We start from the raw sequence: 20,598 nt of genomic DNA, 5'->3' as shown, positions 1-20,598 counted from the left end.
TGAAACTCTGTAGTAACAGGCAGGAATGCAGATCTTTGTAATAACAGGCAGGATACTTGCATATGCTGTAGACTGGAACTCTGTAGTAACAGACAGGAATGCAGATCTTTGTAATAACAATCAGTGTGCTTGCATATGCTGTAGACTGGAACTCTGTAGCAACAGACAGGAATGAAGATCTTTGTAATAACAGGCAGGATATTTGCATATGCTGTAGACTGGAACTATATGTTGTAGACTGGAACTATAAGCTGTAGACTGGAACTCTGTAGTAACAAACAGGAAACTTGCATAGACTGCAAACTGGAACTCTGTAGTAACAGGTAACAAGAAAGCAAAAGTACCTGAGTCAGTCCTTCCTCCAGGGGGTGACACCAAAAAAATTTTTTTTTTTTTTTTTAATTTTATTGAAATTCAAAGAAATACAATGTTGAGATGCACAGATTTTTTTTTATTAGAGGGGCTGGCATTTGTGAACTTTGGTGGGACTGGGGAAGTTGTAGACACACAATTTTTTTGCCCCTTGAGCCAGTGCTGCAATTTCAACAAATAGTTTTCCCGGCTGCTTTTGCTTGTTTGTACTTTGCTTCTCCCCTGCCCAATTTCGCTATGAATGTTGTGGGCATGCCGTGGGGCTTGCAAAGTTGCGCTGCTAGCCTAAACCTGCCTGCCTATCTGTGCTCACTGCTCAGTGACATGTGGAGCAGTGGATTCACTCACTGCTGTGCTGTCTCTCTAAACGGGAACTGGCAAATCATGAGGGGATGCCTGGCACCTGACCGCATGACTGTTTGACACTGTCTTTAAAGTGAAGGAGCCAAGTATGATGCCCACCAGACCATTACGGTTACGGTACACTAAGTGCACACTGAACAGGTAGGAGGGCGGGCGGGGGTCTGGGGGTGGGCAGAGTGCAGAGGTGATTGGCCATAAGAAGCGGTAGGCACGCGGCCCGGGGCTGTGCACTGACAGACTTGGAACAGAGTCAGAGAGCAGAATTTTCATAGTTTGCACCTAAAACTTTTCTTTAGTGATTTATTTTTAGAGTGCTCTGTTTATCTTTCATTTGATGCTCTGCTGAGCCAGGGAGCAGCTCTAGGCATGAGCTTTATAATTAATGCAATGCAGTTTACATATTTTGTAAGTGTGTGTCTGAGTTTTTGTGTGTGTGTGTGTCTCAGTGTTTTTGTGTGTGTGTGTCTGAGTGTTTTTCTGTGTGTGTGTCTGAGTGTGTTTCCGAGTGTTTGTGTGTGCATCTGAGTATGTTTTTAAGTGTTTCTGAGTGTTTGTATGTGTGTTTGCCTGTGTTTTTGTGTGTGTCTGCTTTCTGGGGGGGGGGTGACATCATAACGTACCGCACCGGGTGACACCAACCCTAGTGACGCCACTGATCATTTACTTCTTGCCATTTCCTTGTTTCCCATCGACACAAATGACTATTCAGTGCTTAAAATAAAAACATTCTTCTACATTTGTTATGGTGATGAAGATTTTCACTAAATTGCCCAGCTCATTATGCACATAAAAGATTTTTTTTATTAGTTTTTACACTGCTGTAAATTGCCTTTTAATGACATCATTATTTTCTCTTTAATTGGACTGCTGGGATAAATGTATTGTCTTCCTTGGATTTTTTTTTTTAATTCCTGTTTGGTACTGATCATGAAAGCTGCATCAACTTTATTCAGAAAATAGCAGCTAATTATGAATTTCAATATTAAATTGGGGGGGTTCTTTTTTATTTTGTAACTCTATCTGCCTTTGAATGTTTGCAATAAAGGTGGCTTTAGTTGCAAAAATCAAAATCAAACACATTTGCCTCATAAATACTATGATCTGAATAAATTGTAAGGAGTAAAGACTTCATGATTTTTTATCAAGAGGCTTTAAAGGGTCGTTAAACTCAATATTTTTATTTCATGATTCAGACAGAGAATACAATTTTAAACAACATTCCAATTTACTTCTATTATCTAATTTGCTTAATTCTTTAGATATCTTTTGTTAAAGAAATAGAAATGCAAATGGGTGAGTCAATCACATGAGGTAAATATGTGCAGCCACCAATGAGAAGCTACTGAGCCTATCTAGATATGCTTTTCAGGAACAAATATCAAGAGAATGAAGCAAATTAGATAATAGAAGTAAATTAGAAAGTTGTTTAAAATGGTAATCTCTATCTGAATCATGAAAGAAACATTTTGGGTTTAATGTCCCTTTAATTCAGCATAAGACAGTATAAGATGCAGGGGTGTATTTTGGCCTAGGCAAACAAGGCACTTGCCTAGGGCGACAGACTTGGGAGGGGGCAGCACTTTTTCGTGGCTTTTTTTGTAAGAAGCTTACAGTTATTTTAGAAGTATTATACAGGTATATAATGGGAGATTTGCCTAAAGAGCTTACATTCTAGGGGAGGTATAATAAGAGATTGCCCATGGATCTTACAGTTTAGAGGTGTGTGTGTGAACATATTTTTTTGGGAATGCCATAAAATAATCACATTACTCCCTGACCAAAACATATTATGGCCAAAAAAGGCTTAAAACCTTGGGGGGCAGAATTTTGAGCGCCCAGGGCAGCAAAAAACCTAAATACGCCACTGATAAGATAGTAAATGTTTAAGATACATTTTTCACGAGTCAAGAGCTAGATAACAATAAATAGTTATAGGTTCCTCCTTCAGCTAGTCACTGCCCAGTAGGAGCTCAACTAGAAAAGCTGCCATATAAAGTATCTCTGTCCAAGACACACAATAATTAAAATATCTGAAACAACTAAAAATTAAAATATGTAAGAAAAGATAAAATATCTAAGGCATCCAAACTGCACTTTGGATGCTTTAGAGGTGTGTGGGTATATTAACTGTCATTGTTATAAATCATATCTTTTATACATTTATTTTTCATGGCTAAAACAAAAACAACATATCGGCTTTTATAGATAAATTTAACTCACCAAATTGTTTGCATAGCAGCTTTTAGTGTTTGTTTTGACACGTAGACATGTATTTTGATACGCATTTTATTTCATTATGTAAAATCTATTATATTCTTGCTTAATCTAAAATTCCTTCCTTTAAAGTATATAAAGTTCTTTCAGACCATATGCCCACATGATCTCCTGTTTTCTATCCAAACCAATTTGTGCACATTATCAAAACAACACTCATAACATTTTCAGTCGCCACCTCTGAGGTCCTGCACTCTGTAGAATACAAATATGTTGGTGGCTGTTTGCAGATGTAACAGAATAGACGTAAGATTTCAAAATATACAGACTGACCTTGACATTTTAAGAGTTTATTGCTCTGCCTTTTGGCGCACAGTCTTACAGATAATGAGTTGGTTGCTTAGCAACCTCTATAAACGTTACATCGCACTCACGGTTCGAAAAGTGCATGTTTTGTTATTATAACACATGCAAATTCATTTCTGTCATATTAGAAAAATGGGAACTTCATGCTAGTGTCTGCGTCAAACTCCTCTCATGGTGTTTGAGTGTTAAGATCAAAATATTTTTTGAGGTTTCCACTGGGAGCCATGAAGTATTGATCTGCTGTAAACATCTAATTACATAATTAAAGCGAATTGTATTGTATTGTCTGTTAATTATCTAATTGTTATCGTTTCACTTTTGATTCTAATAATATATCTTTATTATCTAATTATCTTAGAATCTATCTAAGATAGATATAAGTGTGTACGTTTGGTCACTTATGCTACCTCTTTCGTAATTCAAGGAACAGTAGTCTTGCACAAATTGATGAGCTGTATTATATAATTTAATTGGGAATGCTATATTAAAAAAAAAAAAAAACTTTTTTACTCTGTGATTACCTTGTATCTTAGCCTCTGCAGACTGCCCCCTTATTTCAGTTCTTTTGACAGACTTGAATTTTAGCAAATCAGTGCTGACTCATAAATAACTCCACGGGAGTGAGCACAATGATTATCTATATGGCACACATAAACTAGCGCTGCCTACCTATGTTTAGCTTTCAAAAAAGAATGACAAGAGAACAAATCAAATTTGATTATAAAATTAAATTGGAAAGTTGTTTACAATTGCATGCCCTACCTGAATCATGAAAATTTTATTTTGACTAGAGTGTCCCTTTAAAGACTCATCTTGAAAGTAACGAAAATCAAAAGGTGCCAACTGAGAAACAACAAACACACTGAGTACTCCGTGATCTATAACTGCATTGAGAGAAATCGCACAATTTAAAAAAAAAAAAAAATTATAACATTATAAATGTGTGTCTGTTCTTCACACCCTGAACACTGCAAGAAGCTCTCATGCTAAAATTAGCATTTCTAAAATTCTTTGATGGACCTCACAGTACTGACGAGACTTCAGAGAGATTTGGAGAATTAGCTGTACTTTAAAAAATTAAGAAACGTGTGAGATAAGTGCACCATCTGGAACGTTGAAGTTCTCAAGTTCATGACCTAATTGTCACAAATACGATTGGCAAGAAGTAAACAATGTTTGTTTTGGATAACACAAAAAATTCCATTTATCAAGCTGTAGATGCATCTTGAAAGCTCATATTGTGCAGGACCACTGTGAGGGTTTTGGTGAGTGGAACTCAAATGTAGGAATAGATACACATGAAACAAAAAGTCATTTAAAGAACTTTAATAAAAAGAAGAGAAACTGAATCTGATTATTGGCATCAAGTCAGAGAGATTGGCAAACGTAAAAGATCTTGGACTCATTTCTTGGAGATAATCGACAAGCCTAGCCATTTGCATGAGAGGAGAGGGTGGGGCATTTGCTTGTGCAATCATAAAATCCAGCAGCAGACGCTGCATCCATGACCAAAACACAGAAGGACAGGTTCCCTGCCTTGGAAACGTGCCCCCATATATTAATAAATGGGCTCCAAAGCCTAATGGGCCTATTATCAGGATTTAAAGGGACATGAAACCCATTTTTTTTTTCTTTCATGATTTAGATACAGCATATAATTTTGAACAACTTTCTAATTCACTTCTATTATCTAATTTGCTTCATTCTCTTGAAATTATTTGCTGAAAAGCATAGCTAGATAGGCTCAGAAGCTGATGATTGGTGGCTGCACATAGAGGCCTTGTTTGATTGGCTCACCCATGTGCAATGCTATTTTTTCAACAAAGGATATCTAAAGAATTTATCAAATTAGATAATAGAAGTAATTTGAAATCTTGTTTAAAATTGTATTCTTTATCGGAATAAAGAAAGAAAAAAATGGGTTTAATCTCCCTTTAAACTTATTGTTGATTGAAAAAAAATGTGACTAAAAATTATAATCCCAATATTTTTTTTTTCTTAAATATAACGCATAAACTTCTTTACATTAACTTTCCTCTGTATTGAAAGTTTTTTTTATTCTGAATAAAAAAGTTGGAACATTTAACGTACTACAATATGTTTGGCATTGCTCTGCAAAACACAGTTTTCAAAGGTTTTTTTTATTTTTTTATACTTTTCCCCTCCAGATTTGAACAGGATTCCTCTTGTTCTCTGCCTCCGGCAGCAATTCTTTGATATCAGAGGGCAGGTATCAGCTCGGTTCTGTCAACACAAAAGATTTCATATAGGTGAATATTCTGCAGACCTTTGAAAACATTGTTACTTTTAAGGAAGCAGCGAATGCGCTGACGGCCTGGGGAGGATAAAAAAGTTTGGTTAGATTACTAAAACCCCTCATTATCCCTTACTGGTATCAGTCTCTCGGCTCCATTTGATCATAGCTGAAATGCCACAGTCCACAGGGATCTTGCAAATTGGGTCAGCGCTCACTGTTGCATGTGGCACAGCTTTATTAAAGAGACGATAAAGCCTTTTAAATCAGATGTATTTCTTCATAAAATCAGAGCTAGAAATAGTTCTAAGATTTTCATTCCAGCTATAAACCCCCTCGTTAGCTGCACTAAATTCTATAGCCTTGATGAATAACACTGCACAATCATGATAAAACATGGATATATTTATTATTTAGCCCATTGGCTGCCAGAGAGGATGAAAGGACTGTATACCTCTCTACCAGAATGTACCCCTTTTAATGTGTTCCCAATTATTTATTTTACCTGCTGGAGTGTATTAAAGGGACAGTCAACACCAGAATTTTTGTTGTGTAAAAAGATAATCCCTTTATTACCCATTCCCTAGTTTTGCATAACCAACACAGTTCAAATAATACACGTTTTACCTCTGTAATTACCCTGTATCTAAGCCTCTGCAGACTGCCCCCCTTATCTTAGTTCTTTTGACAGACTTGCATTTTAGCCAATCAGTGCTGACACCTAGGTAATTTCATGTGCGTGAGCACAATGTTATCTATATGACACACATGAACTAACGCCCTCTAGTGGTGAAAAACTGTCAAAATGCATTTAGATTAGAGGCGACCTTCAAGGTCTAAGAAATTAGCATATGAGCCTACCTAGGTTTAGCTTTCAACTAAGAATACCAAGAGAACAAAGCTAAATTGGGGATAAAAGTAAATTGAAAGGTTGTTTAAAATTACATGCCCTTTCTGAAACATGAAAGTTTATTTTGGACTTGACTGTTACTTTAAATTGTTTGCAAATAGGTCCTTCACCTTTATTTTTTCATTTGAAATATCTGCTTCTTCTTATAGAAACCATTGTCTATACTGTATGTTTGAATATTACAGCATGTAGGCTATGGCAGCAACAGACATCAACATCCCAGTGGGGGGTGGAGAGCCCAGCCTATGTGACAGGGTGTTCACAAAGCTGCTTTGAATACAATTAACGTATTAGTTGCTTGCCTGCATATAATGTCTTTGAAGGGACATTCAAAACATAAATGTTCTGTTTCATAAGAGAATTTGATTTTAAACAAATGTCATTTGACTTCAAAAGTATTAAACACATACACAAAGTCACACTCCTGGAGCATCCATATTCTGCTACAGATAAGGATACATCCAGTGATTTGCTCATACTCTTGATTTGGTCACCAGATGTATACTTATCTGGAGTGGCACAGGAGCAGAGCTTCGACTATGTATTTAACCTGTTTTAAAAAAACAACAACAGAGTGTTTTTCCCCCCTCTAGAATATCCCTTTAAATTTAGTTAGCTGTATTTAAGAAAAACTGACCTTGATTCAATTACCCAATGCTGGAGAAACTATAAAGCAACTTATTGATTCTGTTATAAACACATTTTTTGATGTGGCTGAAAGTTGGCCAGATCTGTGGCCAGTGAAGGTATTGAGTTTTTGGGAGAATTTAGAGGGAGGGACATTTCTATGCTCAGAGACCTTGAGGCAGATTTTGTTGTCTAATTTGCATTTTGAGCTGGAACAAATTCACTATCAAAAATTGATGCTTTTTTAACCAGAGGTCTGCTGACCCCTAGAGGCACAAAACACTCTGCGCAGGGTCAGCTCTGGGCAAATAACTGGCTGATTTGAAGTCTTTTTTTTTCTTCCCCTGCTGAGAAAAATATAGTCTATTACGTAGGTTGAAACAAATCGGCTCAAGAAACATAATATATTATTCTACAAAGGGAAGGAAATGTAATAGTTATTTATGTTTAATGTCTAATTATTTCATTTCAAGATTTAAATAATGAAGCGTAGTTGTACCAAGCAACACTGCACTAATTCATGTAATGAAAATTACAGAATGTAAGCAAACACATTAGAAGCTATAAACATCCTGTGAATTCAACTAACTGCAAAAAAAAAAAAAAAAAAACATTTAAAATGTGTGTTTATTTAAAGAAAAAATTGTAGTTGTATCATTGCCTTCAATAATGTGTGTCAGAACTATGGGGGCGATATATCAAGCTGAGGCAGACAGGGGCGCACATACGCGCCCCTGTCCGCCGCAGCTCGCCTCTGGCGGGCTGAATACCCCTGGTGGAATTCAGCATTGCACACGAGCGCTATTTTGCACTCGCGTGCAATCCCAGCCTATCATGCGTGGGCAGGAGCTGTCAATCTCCCCAGTCGGACTAGACCGCAGAGATTGTTTTTTGCCACTTTAGAAGTGCCGAAAGGTTAGGAAAGCAGCGGTCTGATGACCGCTGCTTGTTAAATACGGCGTGCAGGTTCTCTTGTGAGAACCTGCAGCCGTAGGGGCTCAAAGGCTGGCGAAAGCCTTTGATAAATCGACCCCTATAGGCAGTGCCTGGACCAGCCCAGTCACATTTTTTTCTTGTATTAAAGGGACAGGAAACCCCAACATTTTCTTTCATGATTTGGATAGAACATACAATTTTAAACAACTTTCTAATTTACTTCTATTATGAAATTTGCTTAATGCTCTTGTTTATCGTTTGCTGAAGGAGCAGCAATGCACTCGTGGCAGCTAACTGAACATATCTAGTCAGCCAATCACAAGAGAGAAATCAGCAGCTAGCTCTCACTACTACAGGATATGTGTGTATTCATTTTTAACAAGTGATACCAAGAGAACGAAGCACATTTGAAAATAGAAATGAATTTAAAAGTGTCTTAAAATGACCGGCTCTATCTCAATCATGTAAGTTTTTTACTTTCCTATTTCTTTAAGGAAAAAAACTATGTTGGCTTGTATACTCATTCCTGTGCCGGTCTGTTGTACAGGGCTCAGTATACCAGCCTCAGCAAGCAGACCTAGTACCTAATGAGTATTTCATTTAGTCTACTGCATGCAGTGCTTCTCCCAAATGTCCCCTTCGCTGCCTGGGAACTGCCAATTTGCGCTGCTGCGCTGCCCATGCAATTTGATAAGCATAACGCTGGGCCTGGTGGTGCTGTAGGTCTATACACTAATTTAAAGGGACATTAAACACTAAATAAATGTTAGATAGAATAATGCATTCATTGAAAAGATTAGTATGAAGTTTCTTTAGTTGTTTACATAGTGACAAAATAAGAGTAAAGTTTTGGTGTCTATCAAACAATGGGAGCTGCCATGTTGTAACTTAGGTTATGTTCTCTGTTGTGGCCAATTAGAGAAAGTTATAAATAGGTCACTGGAGTGTGCAGCCAATGGCTGTGCGGCATATAACAGAATTCTGCACTTTCATTTCTAACAGGAACTGAAAAGTTCATAATTTCAGAATCGAAATATAGAAATAGGGGACAAACTAGATAATGAAAGTATATTGCAGAGTTTTATATATATATACGATTTATCATTTTATATTACCATCTTAAAGTGTTTAATGTCCCTTTAAGATCTAGTTTGGGCCTACTGCTGGCATTAGTGGGAGATCTGATCTGATATCTAATCTGGATATATATTTGGCACGTGAAGGCTGCAGGTGCTTTATTTGTGATCTAAGATCAAATTTGGGCATACAATTTGCATTTGGTAGCTGCAGGGGCAATTTGTAGATCTATTAGCTGTGCGGGGCTGCAGGGCTATATGCTTATCTAATTTGCGCATATTGATCTGCATTAATCAGATGCAAGGGACATAAATGTAATTTGGGATCTTATCTGGACATAAATCTGAGCATGTGGATCCTTCAGGACTTTGTACTGTTCTGAGATCTAATTTTGCATGTATAGGCATGGAGGGGGTTAAAGAGCCATTCACTGTCCTCAGGTCTAGCGTCAGCATACTGCTGTGCATGAGGAAGCTGCAGGGGCATATATACTGTATGAGATCTAATATGGTATTGTAGCTGATTTGAGAGGTTTGAGAATCTTGATATGTGATTGGCTGGAGGTATACATCTGATCTGAGATCTGATTTAAAGGGACAGTATAGTCAAAATTAAACTTTCATGATTCAGATATTACATGCAATTTTTAAACACCTTTTCAATTTACTTTTATAATCAGATTTGCTTTGTTCCCTTGGTATTCTTTGTTGAAAGCTAAACCTAGGTAGGTTCATATGTTAATTTCTAAGCCCTTGAAGGCCACCTCTTATCTTAGTGCATTCGGACAATTTTTCACAACTAGACAGCGCTAGTTCATCAGTGCCATATAGATAACATTGTGCTCACTCCTGTGGATTTACCTGGGAGTCAGCACTGATTGGCTAAAATGCAAGTCTGTCTAAAGAACTGAAATAAGGGGGAATTCTGCAGAGGCTTAGATACAAGGTAATCCCAGAGATAAAACATGATATTAATATAACTGTGTTGGTTATGCAAAACTGGGGAATGGGCAATAAAGGGATTATCTATCTATTTAAACAATAACAATTCTGGAGTAGACTGTCCCTTTAATCGTTTATCTGGCAGTAGGGGACTGTGATCTGAGGTTTCATTTAAGCATATACATGGCATAAAGGAGGCTTATGAGATCATTCATCTGGTTTGAGGTCTACTGAACATATTAGTTGCAAAGCAAAATAACAGTTGGACAGATTGTCATTTCTTTGAACAAACTTTGCCAGCATTAACGCAGAGACAGCTTCTGACTTCGTGTAAACCAACAAACATTTTGTTCTGCTACATGTTTATAACACTGAATATATTAAAGCTCCTACTGCAACGTATGATCTTTATTTAGATTTTCCATTCTTTGTATTTCTTTCTCTTAAAATGTGTATAGAAATTGTCTCCTGTTCTCTGAAAAAAGATTTCATGATTCAGGCAGAGCAGGCAGTTTAAACAACTTTCTAAGTTACTTTTATTATCAAATTGTCTTTGTTCGCTTGGTATCTTTTGTTGACGTATGACACATGGAAATATGCTTAGGATTGTTCGTGTGTCTAGAGCACTATATGGCAGCAGTTTTGCAATAATATTATCCATTTGCAAGAGCACTAGATGACAGCACTATTTACTACCATTTAGTGCTCCAGATACCTACCTAGGTAAAATAATTTTTAAATTGTGTGCTCTGTCTGAATAATAAGATATATTATATTAATAAATAAGAATATTTTGGGGTTTCATATCCCTTAAATGTACGTGTAGGCTTTAGCTGGCTGGGCACAATAAACAGTTTAGTAGTATGTATTAAATATACTTGTCACATCGGTTGTAGTTGCAGCGGTGAGTCAGGCAGCTTATGTATTAGTTTGGCTAGAATGAGAGATGGAGGAGAGATGGTAAGCCTGTCTGAATAGGTGAGTTTTCAAGGAGCGTCTGAAGCTATACAAGGTTGGAGACAGTCTTATGGACCATGGTAGAGAGTTCCAGAGGACAGGAGCAGCACGTGCAAAGTCTTGGTGGCGGGAGTGGGACGTAGAGATAACAGGAGTGGAGAGACGTAGGTCAGAGGTTGATCGAAGAGGACAGGATGGGGAATATTTCAAAATAAGAGAGGAAATATAGTTGGGAGTTAGACTGTTGAGTGCTTTGTAAGTTAGGGTTAGTACATTAAATTGTATTCTGGAGTGTATGGGGAGCCAGTGTAAAGACAGGCAGAACGGAGTCACTGATGTAGGTGGATGAGTCTAGCAGAAGCATTCATAATAGATTGGAGAGAGGAGAGGTGGTGTTTTGGAAAGCCATTTAGAAGTAGATTGCAATAATCAATGCGTGACAAAATGAGGGAATGAATAATTGTTTTTGTAGTTTTTTTGAGTAAGGAAGGGACAAATTCTGGAAATGTTGCATAGCTGTGAACGGCAGGGTTTGGTAAGAGCTTGCATATGTGGGTTGAATATATGTGTCCCAAGACAGCGGACCTGTGGTGAGGTGTTGAAAAAAGAGTCTCCAACAGTCAGAGAAATGTCAGGTGTTGGATGTCTTGAAGAGGGGGGGGAATAAGAAGCAGCTCAGTTTTGGACTGATTGAGTTGGAGGTAGTGTGAAGACACCCAAGAGGAAATTGCAGAGAGGCCAAATGAATGTAGTATTTTTAGGAGGAGAGGATGGTCAACTGTGTCAAAAGCAGCGTTCAAGTCAAGAAGAATTACTAAGGAGTAGTGGCCTTTTGCTTTAGCTGATAACAGGTCATTTGTTACTTTAGCAAAGAGCAGTTTCTGTTAAGTGTTTAGTGCGGAAACCAGATTGTTATGGATCAAGTAAGCAGTTAGTTGTCAGAAATTGAGTTAGACAATTATACACCAGTCACTCCAGTAATTTTGAAGCAAAGGGAAGGAGACTGGTCAATAGTTAGAAGGGGTTGAGGGGTCAAGCGAGGACTTTTTTAGGATTGGTATGATTGACGCATGCTTGAATGTTTCAGGAAATGTGCCAGTGGTGAGAGATTGGTTAAAGACATGAGTTAGTGTAGGTGTTTGTGAAGCAGAGAGAGAGAGAGGGAAGAAGTTGTGAAGGAATAGGGTCAAGTGGGCAGGTTGTGAGATGAGCCAAGGATAGGAGTACAGATACTAATTCCTCTGTTACAGGAGGGAAGTAGCATAGAGTTTTGTTAATAGAAGTTGTGGGTAGGATTGATGAGCTTGAGGGGTGTGAGGTGCAGATCTCTTTTCTAATGGTGTCAATTTTATTTTTGAAGTGATCAGCAATAATTTGAGCAGTGAGATTGGTAGTGGGCAGTGGTGCAGGCGGACGTAGAAGGGAGTTAAAGATTGAGAACAGCTTTCTAGGGTTGGATGTATGAGATGATACAAGAGAGGAGAAATAGACTTGTTTGGTCAGGCTGAGCGCAGAGTTGTAGGACTTAAGGATGAATTTATAATGTCGGAAATCAGCACAGCTGCATGATTTCTTCCACTGCTGCTGAGCAGCCCGTGAACATCGCTGAAGATATCTGGTCTGTTTGGTGTGCCACGGTTGCCGTTGAGTGATTAATGTACGTCGAAGAGTGGAGGGTGCAGCTTTGTCAAGTGTTGATTTTAGTGCCGAATTATACTGTAAAGCCATGAGGTTTGGGCAAGAGAGGGATAATATGTTGGAGAGTAGAGGATTCAGTTAAGTGGAAAAGTCGGTTGGATCCGAGTCATTTAAATTCCTGCAGGGTAGCAGTTTTTTGGGGGCTTGCAAAGATGTAGTAGCTAGAGTAAGAGAGCAATTTAGTAGATGGTGGTCAGAGAGAGGAAAGGGGAAGTTAAGGAAGTTGGAAACGGCACAGAGATTAGTGAAGACTAGGTATATGGAGTTGTCTTCACAGTGGGTTGGAGATGTTTTACACTGGGACAGGCCAAAAGAGGTGGTAAGGGATAGAAGTTTAGAGGCAGCAGACATGTTAGGATTATCAATGGGTATGTTGAAGTCCCCTAAGATGAGAGAAGGGACATTACAAGAGAGAAAATGTGGGAGCAAGCCTTCAAAGTGGTCCAGAAATTGTGATGTTGGGTCAGGGGGCCGATAGGTAACTGCAACACGAAGAGCTACAGGGGAGAAGAGGCGGTTAGCATGAACTTCAAAAGATGAGAAGGAAAGAGAGGGGGGGTGAAGGAATGCAGTGAAAGGTACTGTGTGGAGACAAGAGAATTCCTATTCCTCCTCCTTGTCTCCAGGCCTGGGAGTGTGACTGAAGTGCAGGCCGCCATAGGACTGAGCGGTTACAGCAGTTGTGTTAGAGGAGGAGAGCTGAGTTTTAGTGAGGGCTAACAGGTTAAGTGAACGTGAAATAAATAGGTTGTGAATAGATGTAAGCTTATTGCATACAGAGCGTGCATTCCAAAGTGCACAATTGGGGTGTACTAACAAAGGTGCAGTTAATTAGGTTTGGAGGGTTATATGGGCAAGGTGTATGAGGTGTCATTTGGGGTAGTAAATTGAGGGAAGCAGAGGGTGGACCTAGGTTAGGTGAGACATCCCCAGCTGCAAGAAGAAGAAATATGGTGAGCGAAAGGAGATGGGAATGTTTCTTATGCAAGTGTTTAAGTTTAGAATCAGTGAAGCATGGCTGGCTGAGGGATGTGAGATAGGAATAGAGTTCATGTGTGTTCTAGAAGGGGGAAGGTAGAAAAGAAGGAGAAATATGAGTGCTGTTTGTAAAAGGAAGATCTGTAACTTTAAGGAAAAGGGAGGAACATTTTAATGTAGCATGTTTGCAGTTAATTTAGGGATATTTAAATGCACTTGTTTCTAACTCCTTGTTATAACTCCCTACACTTATGAACTAACACACTCCTTGTTATAACTCCCTACACTTATGAACTAACACACTCCTTGTTATAACTCCCTACACTTATGTACTAACTTCTTGTTATAACCCCCTACACTTATGAACTAACACTCTCCTTGTTATAACTCCCTACACTTATGTACTAACTTCTTGTTATAACCCCCTACACTTATGAACTAACACTCTCCTTGTTATAACTCCCTACACTTATGAACTAACACACTTCTTGTTATAACTCCCTACACTTATGAACTAACACACTCCTTGTTATAACTCCCTACACTTATGAACTAACACACTCCTTGTTATAACTCCCTACACTTATGAACTAACACACTCCTTGTTATAACTCCCTACACTTATGAACTAACACACTCCTTGTTATAACTCCCTACACTTATGAACTAACACACTCCTTGTTATAACTCCCTACACTTAGGTACTAACTCCTTGTTATAACTCCCTACACTTATGAACTAACACACTCCTTGTTATAACTCCCTACACTTATGTACTAACTCCTTGTTATAACTCCCTACACTTATGTACTAACTCCTTGTTATAACTCTCTACACTTATGTACTGTAATAGATGCCTTGGTATGTCCACGGGAGTTTCATGCAGCATACCTGTTTCCTTTGTCTGTTCCTCTTCCAAGAGTCATTACTCGGATCAAACAGGAGTTAAGATCAGTAATATTAATTGCTCCAGCCTAGCTGCAGGACTCACTATGCAGATATAGTGCAGACGTCCTCTTCTCCCCATAGATTCTTCCTCTGAGACAAGACCTGTTGTCTCAAGGTCTTCTTTTCCATCAGGATTTCAAATCTCTAAATTTAATGGAGTGGAGATTGAATTCCTAGTTTTAAAATATAGAGATTTCTCAGATTTGGTCATGGAAACCTTGATGCAGGCCAGAAATCCAGTAAAACAAAAATGTTATCACAAGATTTGGAAGGCATATTTTGAGTGGTGTTCTTCTAGAGGGTTTTCTTGGTGTTCTTTTAGGATTCCTAGAATCCTTCAGTTTTTGAAAGGTTTGCCTTGACAAGGGTTTGTCCGCTAATTTTCTAAAAGGTCAAATTTCTGCTTTTTGTGTTCTTTTTCAAAGGAAGTTGGCTAAACTTTCTGAGGTTTTACTTTTTTCCAGGCATTAGAATTAGGCCAGTTGTGAAAGCTATTTCTCCACCCTGGTATCTTAATCTAGTTTTATCTGTATTACAAGGTTCTTCTTTTGAACCAATGCATTCCATTGATATCTACTGTTTTCTTGGAAAGTACTCTTACTAAAGCAAGCTTTTCAGTAAAGAGAGTTTCTGAGTTGTCAACCTTGTCTTGTGGTTCTCCGATTCTAATTATTCACAAAGAGAAAGCTGTACTTTGTACTAAATATGATTTTCTTCCTAAGGTAGTTTCTACGGAAAATACCTTTCGAGAAATTGTTGTTCCTTCATTTTGTTCAGATCTTGCTAACTCGAAGGGGCCAAATTATAAATCTCAGAATGGAGCTTGATGCCCCGTGTTTCTGGCGAGCCTTTAGGCTTGCTGGAAACACAAGTTATTAAGTAGCGGTCTAAAGACCGCTGCTCCATAGCCTGTCCGCCTGCTCTGAGGAGGCAGACAGTCATCGCCAGAAATCAACCCGTTCGAATACGATCGGTTTATTGACACCCCCTGCTAGCGGCCGATTGGCCGCGAATCTGCAGGAGGCGGCATTGCACCAGCAGTTCACAAGAACTACTGGTGCAATGATAAATGCAGAGAGCGTATGCTGTCGGCATTTATCGATGTGCAGCAAACATGATCCGCAATATCGGATCATGTCCGCTCGCACCTTCTTAAATATGCCCCTAAGTAGTGGCTATTACATAATTGTTATGTAGTCAGCACTTTGAAATTCCCCAAGCTACTAAAGATTTCAGACACACTTCTAGTTTGTTTCTTCACTACTCTGGGATTTGTAAGGGGCAGGAAGCTACTAGGGTAGCGTTGGCCTCTTGACTCAAGTGATTCACAAGGCTTACTTGAAGTTGGGAAAGTTGCCTCCTAAGCGTATTTACAACTCTTTCCACAAGGGCAGTTGCAACATTGTAGGTTTTTAAAGATTATACATCTTTGGAGCAGATTTGCAATGCTGCAACATGGTCTTCTCTGCATATTTTTTTCCAGATTTCATCGCTTTGTTGTTTTTCTTTTAGCAAGCAGCTTTTGGCAGGAAAGAACTTTCGTGTCGGCTAAATAGGAACTGTCAGAAAAATTGTCCCACCCTTTCCAAAACATAGACCATGTGCTTGAGTATTAATTCCATATGTTATGGAGGACTGTGGACCATCATCATTTTATGAAAGAAAACAAAATGTATGCTTATCTGATAAATTATTTTCTTTTGGAGTGAGCATAGTCCACAGGCCCCGCCCGTTTCAATTATTTTGGGCGACAGTTCTTATGACACCTCTACAGACCCTGCTTTGTCTTTCCTACATATATCTTTCTTGTTCTCTGCTCGGCTATATGTTAAACTGAGATGGGAGGTGGAGCAGCGTTGGGCAGCAGGTTTTAAATATATATATATATATATATATATATATATTAATATAAACATATACAAAAAATTTCTTAAGGCCCTGTATAGATAGGGAATCAAGCACTCTTTTTTATAAAAAATAGCTCAAAAGTGTAGCTAAATTAAACAATTGGAATGAATCTCTGACCAGTACAATCACTGAGAACAAAAAATAATTTATTAATAGTACAGAAAGAAGTAAATCCTAACTGTCTAAACATATCAATAGGTCAGTTGTGTACTGGCCTTGGGTATATGTTAGCAACACAAAGTAAAGTATGTTGAACAAACAATATAGTACATGTGGCCAATTAAAACCCTGAAGATGTGCACATCATAATCATAATATTGGCAAAAATACAATCCAAAGACACCTAGTACACTGCTACACCTAAGCTGTACACGGTACCCAAGTCAATACAAGGGATAATTACCGGACAGGTAAATTTTTAGGGATCTAAGTAGTGATAGGTGCTTTGTAAAGATTTCAGGAACAACAATAATGGCAGTATAGCAACAATTACAAAGAATTACATACAAGTATGAAGAATAGCTATTGCAATGGTTATTAGCAATAAGATAGATAGTGAGTTACATGCAAGTATGAAGAATAACTATTGCAATGGTTAATAGCAATAAGATAGATAGTGGAACATAGTAATACATCCTCCATAATGAATTGCCTCAGTACAGCAGTTACATAGAGACACAGCAGTTTACATAGAGATGCCTGCATATATTGAGATAAAATTCTCACAAGAGTGTATTGCTGAAAAAAACAACCAAATCACACCAGGATGAGTTTCCACATATAGCGGTATTGTCTTCAGCCAGACTTTAGCTAAATGGGATAAGTGCTGCCAAAGCTGCATGCGTGTTAGTAAAACATAGTACTTCTTATTGCTGAAGATGTTGTGTGAAAGCAGCAAACAAGCCAAATAAGCGGTGGGAGTCAGTCCAGGCTAACCCCCCATCAAGTGAAAGCAGCTATATTCCTGTGTTAAACCATAAGCATGCACTTATCTGATTCTGGAGGTGTCCACAATTGAGGTCCGCTGTTTGTTACCGGTTGCCTCCTGAAATACTGCCTTGTAATTGAGTCCCATGAAACAGTTTGCTGAGCCAGTTTATATATATATATATATATATATATATATATATATATATATATACATGTTTATATGTGTATATAAACAAAAATGATGTACAAGAAACACTGGATAATAGTAAAACTTAGCTTTTATTGACAATTGCTTAAAAGAACATAAAATAAGGGCAAAAAAGGAGTCAGACTGGCTCAGCTGACTTGTTTTGTACTTCCTACCCTTAGGATACACTCTCCCAGTTACTGAACCATTAGATGCTGCTGGACCGAAGTTTGATGACGTTACCAAAGACCGCTAAGCTATGCGTGCAACTCATCACTAGTCTGTGAAGTGGAGACAGAGCTTTTCCCCAGACATTGCTGGAAACTCTACAGGAGACGTGCTTGGGAAACTTGGGTGAGTGGTCCTTCTTGGGACATTTGTGCATCAAGCTATATTACACTCTTACATATGTTCTGATGGTATATAAATACTTTGATGGTTCTGGTTATATGTGTGAAGGGAATTTTTCACATATGCTTTAAACGCTGACTTGGATTTAAGGATATAATTACCTATAAGTCTGGACATTTAAAACTGGGGCCCAAACATTAGGTCTTTTCTATATGTGTAAATACACATTTTAACAAATAAATAAATATGTATATAAGTCCCCATAGACAGCAATGTAAAGGCACTTTTCAGTGCAGTTTTTTTCTAACACTCCAGACACGCTCACTTTAACCCCTAAAAACTGCTTCATGCAGTTATTATTTAAAAAAAAAAAGCTAATATTTTTTTATTTAAATAAAGGCATTACACACTTTACTTTGGGGCAATTTGGGGACATTTTAAAATTAACCATAGGTAACGGGCACGCGATAAATTACCCCTCCACTTGTAATCTAGCCTTTTGTATGCTAAACTAGAACAGCAAAGTCTACTGTGTTTATATCTTCATAAAGTCAACCACACATGTTGTTGTTTTAGTCTGTCAATTTAAAGGGACAGTCTACACCAGAATATTTATAGGTTTAAAAAAATAGATAATCCCTTTATTTACCATTCCCCAGTTTTGCATAACCAACACTGTTATAGAAATATACTTTTTACCTCTGTGATTACCTTGTATCTAAGTTTCTGCAGACTGCCCCCTAATTTCAGTTCTTTTGACAGACTTGCATTTTAGCCAATCAGTGCAGGCTCCTAGGAACTCCACATGCGTGAGCACAGTGTTATCTATATGAAACACAATAACTAACACCCTCTAGTGGTGAAAAACTGTCAAAATGCCCTGAGCTAAGAGGCGGCCTTCAAGGGCTTTGAAATTAGCATATGAACATCCTAGATTTAGCTTTCAACTAAGAATACCAAGAGAACAAAGCTAAATTGGTGATAGTGAAGTAAATTGGAAAATTGTTGAAAATGACATGCCCTATCTGAATAATGAAAGTTTGTTTTGGACTAGACTGTCCCTTTAAATAAAATTTAAATATGAATGCATATTTTCTGGGTAAGCATGTGTTCTCCAGTCAGTTTTTATGACATAACATAGCTTAAATATAGGTCATAATGAGGTTTTGCAAGTGATTTTGTGTTCAATAGAAACATTTACCTTTTGAATTAGTCTTTTGGAAAATCAAATCCAATGAATTCATGCATGAACAATTAGATTATCTATTAAGCAGTTTTTAAATGGCAACAGAGTTTAATTTTATAGCACTTCGTTTCATGTTTTTATTCTAATAAATGAGCGTTTCATGTCAAAATTGTTTCGATTTTTGTTAAAATAAGCTTTGGAGCTTTGATGTAGAGCGCACAAATGGATTTTATAGACATGCAAGTTCTTTCCTCCGTATTTCATATACTTTTGTTCCATGCTTGGCAACCAATTTTTTTTTTATTTGCTCTAATCATTTCTAAAAGTGTCAGTCAATTTTCAACACGCTCGCTGTTCTGTTGAATGTGACGTGTTTTTCTTTGCAAATGAATAATTCAGTGGGGAAAAAGTACTGCATACAATTTTCCTTTAAAAGCACATACAAGTATAATGTAATAGTAAAGTAATTTAATTCTTTAAAACATTTTAAGAACATTCTTTTTTTGTGAATTAGTAGCTAAAATGAATCCACTATGGGCCTATGTTCTTAAAACTCACCATCATGAAGTGTAGTCATATGGAGAAATCTGTTTAAAATTTAGAAGCCATATTTTTTTTAGCTATACAGTGGTGTATATAGATATATGGAGAATAATCTAGAAAGGAGCCAGAGCTACGTAAAATTGTTGGGGCCAGTGTCTCCCTGGCTTCTGGGTTTGTCGAGCCCTTATCTAAAGGTCTCTGGTCTGGCAAGACTATCAGAGAAGCCTTATCAGTACTGTGAGGTGCCTCAAAGAATTTCAGAAAGGCAAATTTTAGCTTGATATCTGTTCCAAGGTTCTCAATGTGCAGCCAGCAAAATTTTGATCAGCATGTCCTTATTGCTCTAAAGTAAATTAGGGGGATACTGAACCTGGAAATGTACAGCGAGAACATTTAAGACCATCCAATTCATTTTACAATAGAAAAAGCCAGCTTTGAATTATGTTTATTTCAATACAATTTAAACTTTGTAATTTGACATTACATTGTACATTAAATATGATTTCTTTCATGTAATCAGCAAGAGTCCATGAGCTAGTGACGTATGGGATATACATTCCTACCAGGAGGGGCAAAGTTTCCCAAACCTCAAAATGCCTATAAATACACCCCTCACCACACCCACAAATCAGTTTTACAAACTTTGCCTCCCGTGGAGGTGGTGAAGTAAGTTTGTGCTAGATTCTACGTTGATATGCGATTCGCAGCAGGCTGGAGCCTGGTTTTCCTCTCAGTGTGCAGTGAATGTCAGAGGGATGTGAAGAGAGTATTGCCTATTTGAATTTAATGATCTCCTTCTACGGGATCTATTTCATAGGTTCTCTGTTATCGGTCGTAGAGATTCATCTCTTA

General features: G+C 37.8%; 1 long non-coding RNA gene across 2 annotated transcripts in view; it reads left to right on the top strand.

Moving 5' to 3' along the window:
- The window catches only part of LOC128643165 (uncharacterized), a 173,704-nt gene that overhangs the window by 26,061 nt on the left and 127,045 nt on the right, over nucleotides 1-20,598 (top strand). For both annotated transcript variants that reach the window (XR_008399779.1, XR_008399780.1), the window contains exon 2: nucleotides 17,849-18,020. This is a non-coding gene — a long non-coding RNA (uncharacterized LOC128643165). The remainder of the gene's footprint in view (nucleotides 1-17,848; nucleotides 18,021-20,598) is intronic.

This window comes from Bombina bombina, chromosome 12, assembly GCF_027579735.1.
Source record: "Bombina bombina isolate aBomBom1 chromosome 12, aBomBom1.pri, whole genome shotgun sequence".
NCBI classification, from domain to species: Eukaryota; Metazoa; Chordata; class Amphibia; order Anura; family Bombinatoridae; genus Bombina; species Bombina bombina.
This window is presented reverse-complemented; position numbering and strand designations above follow the sequence as displayed.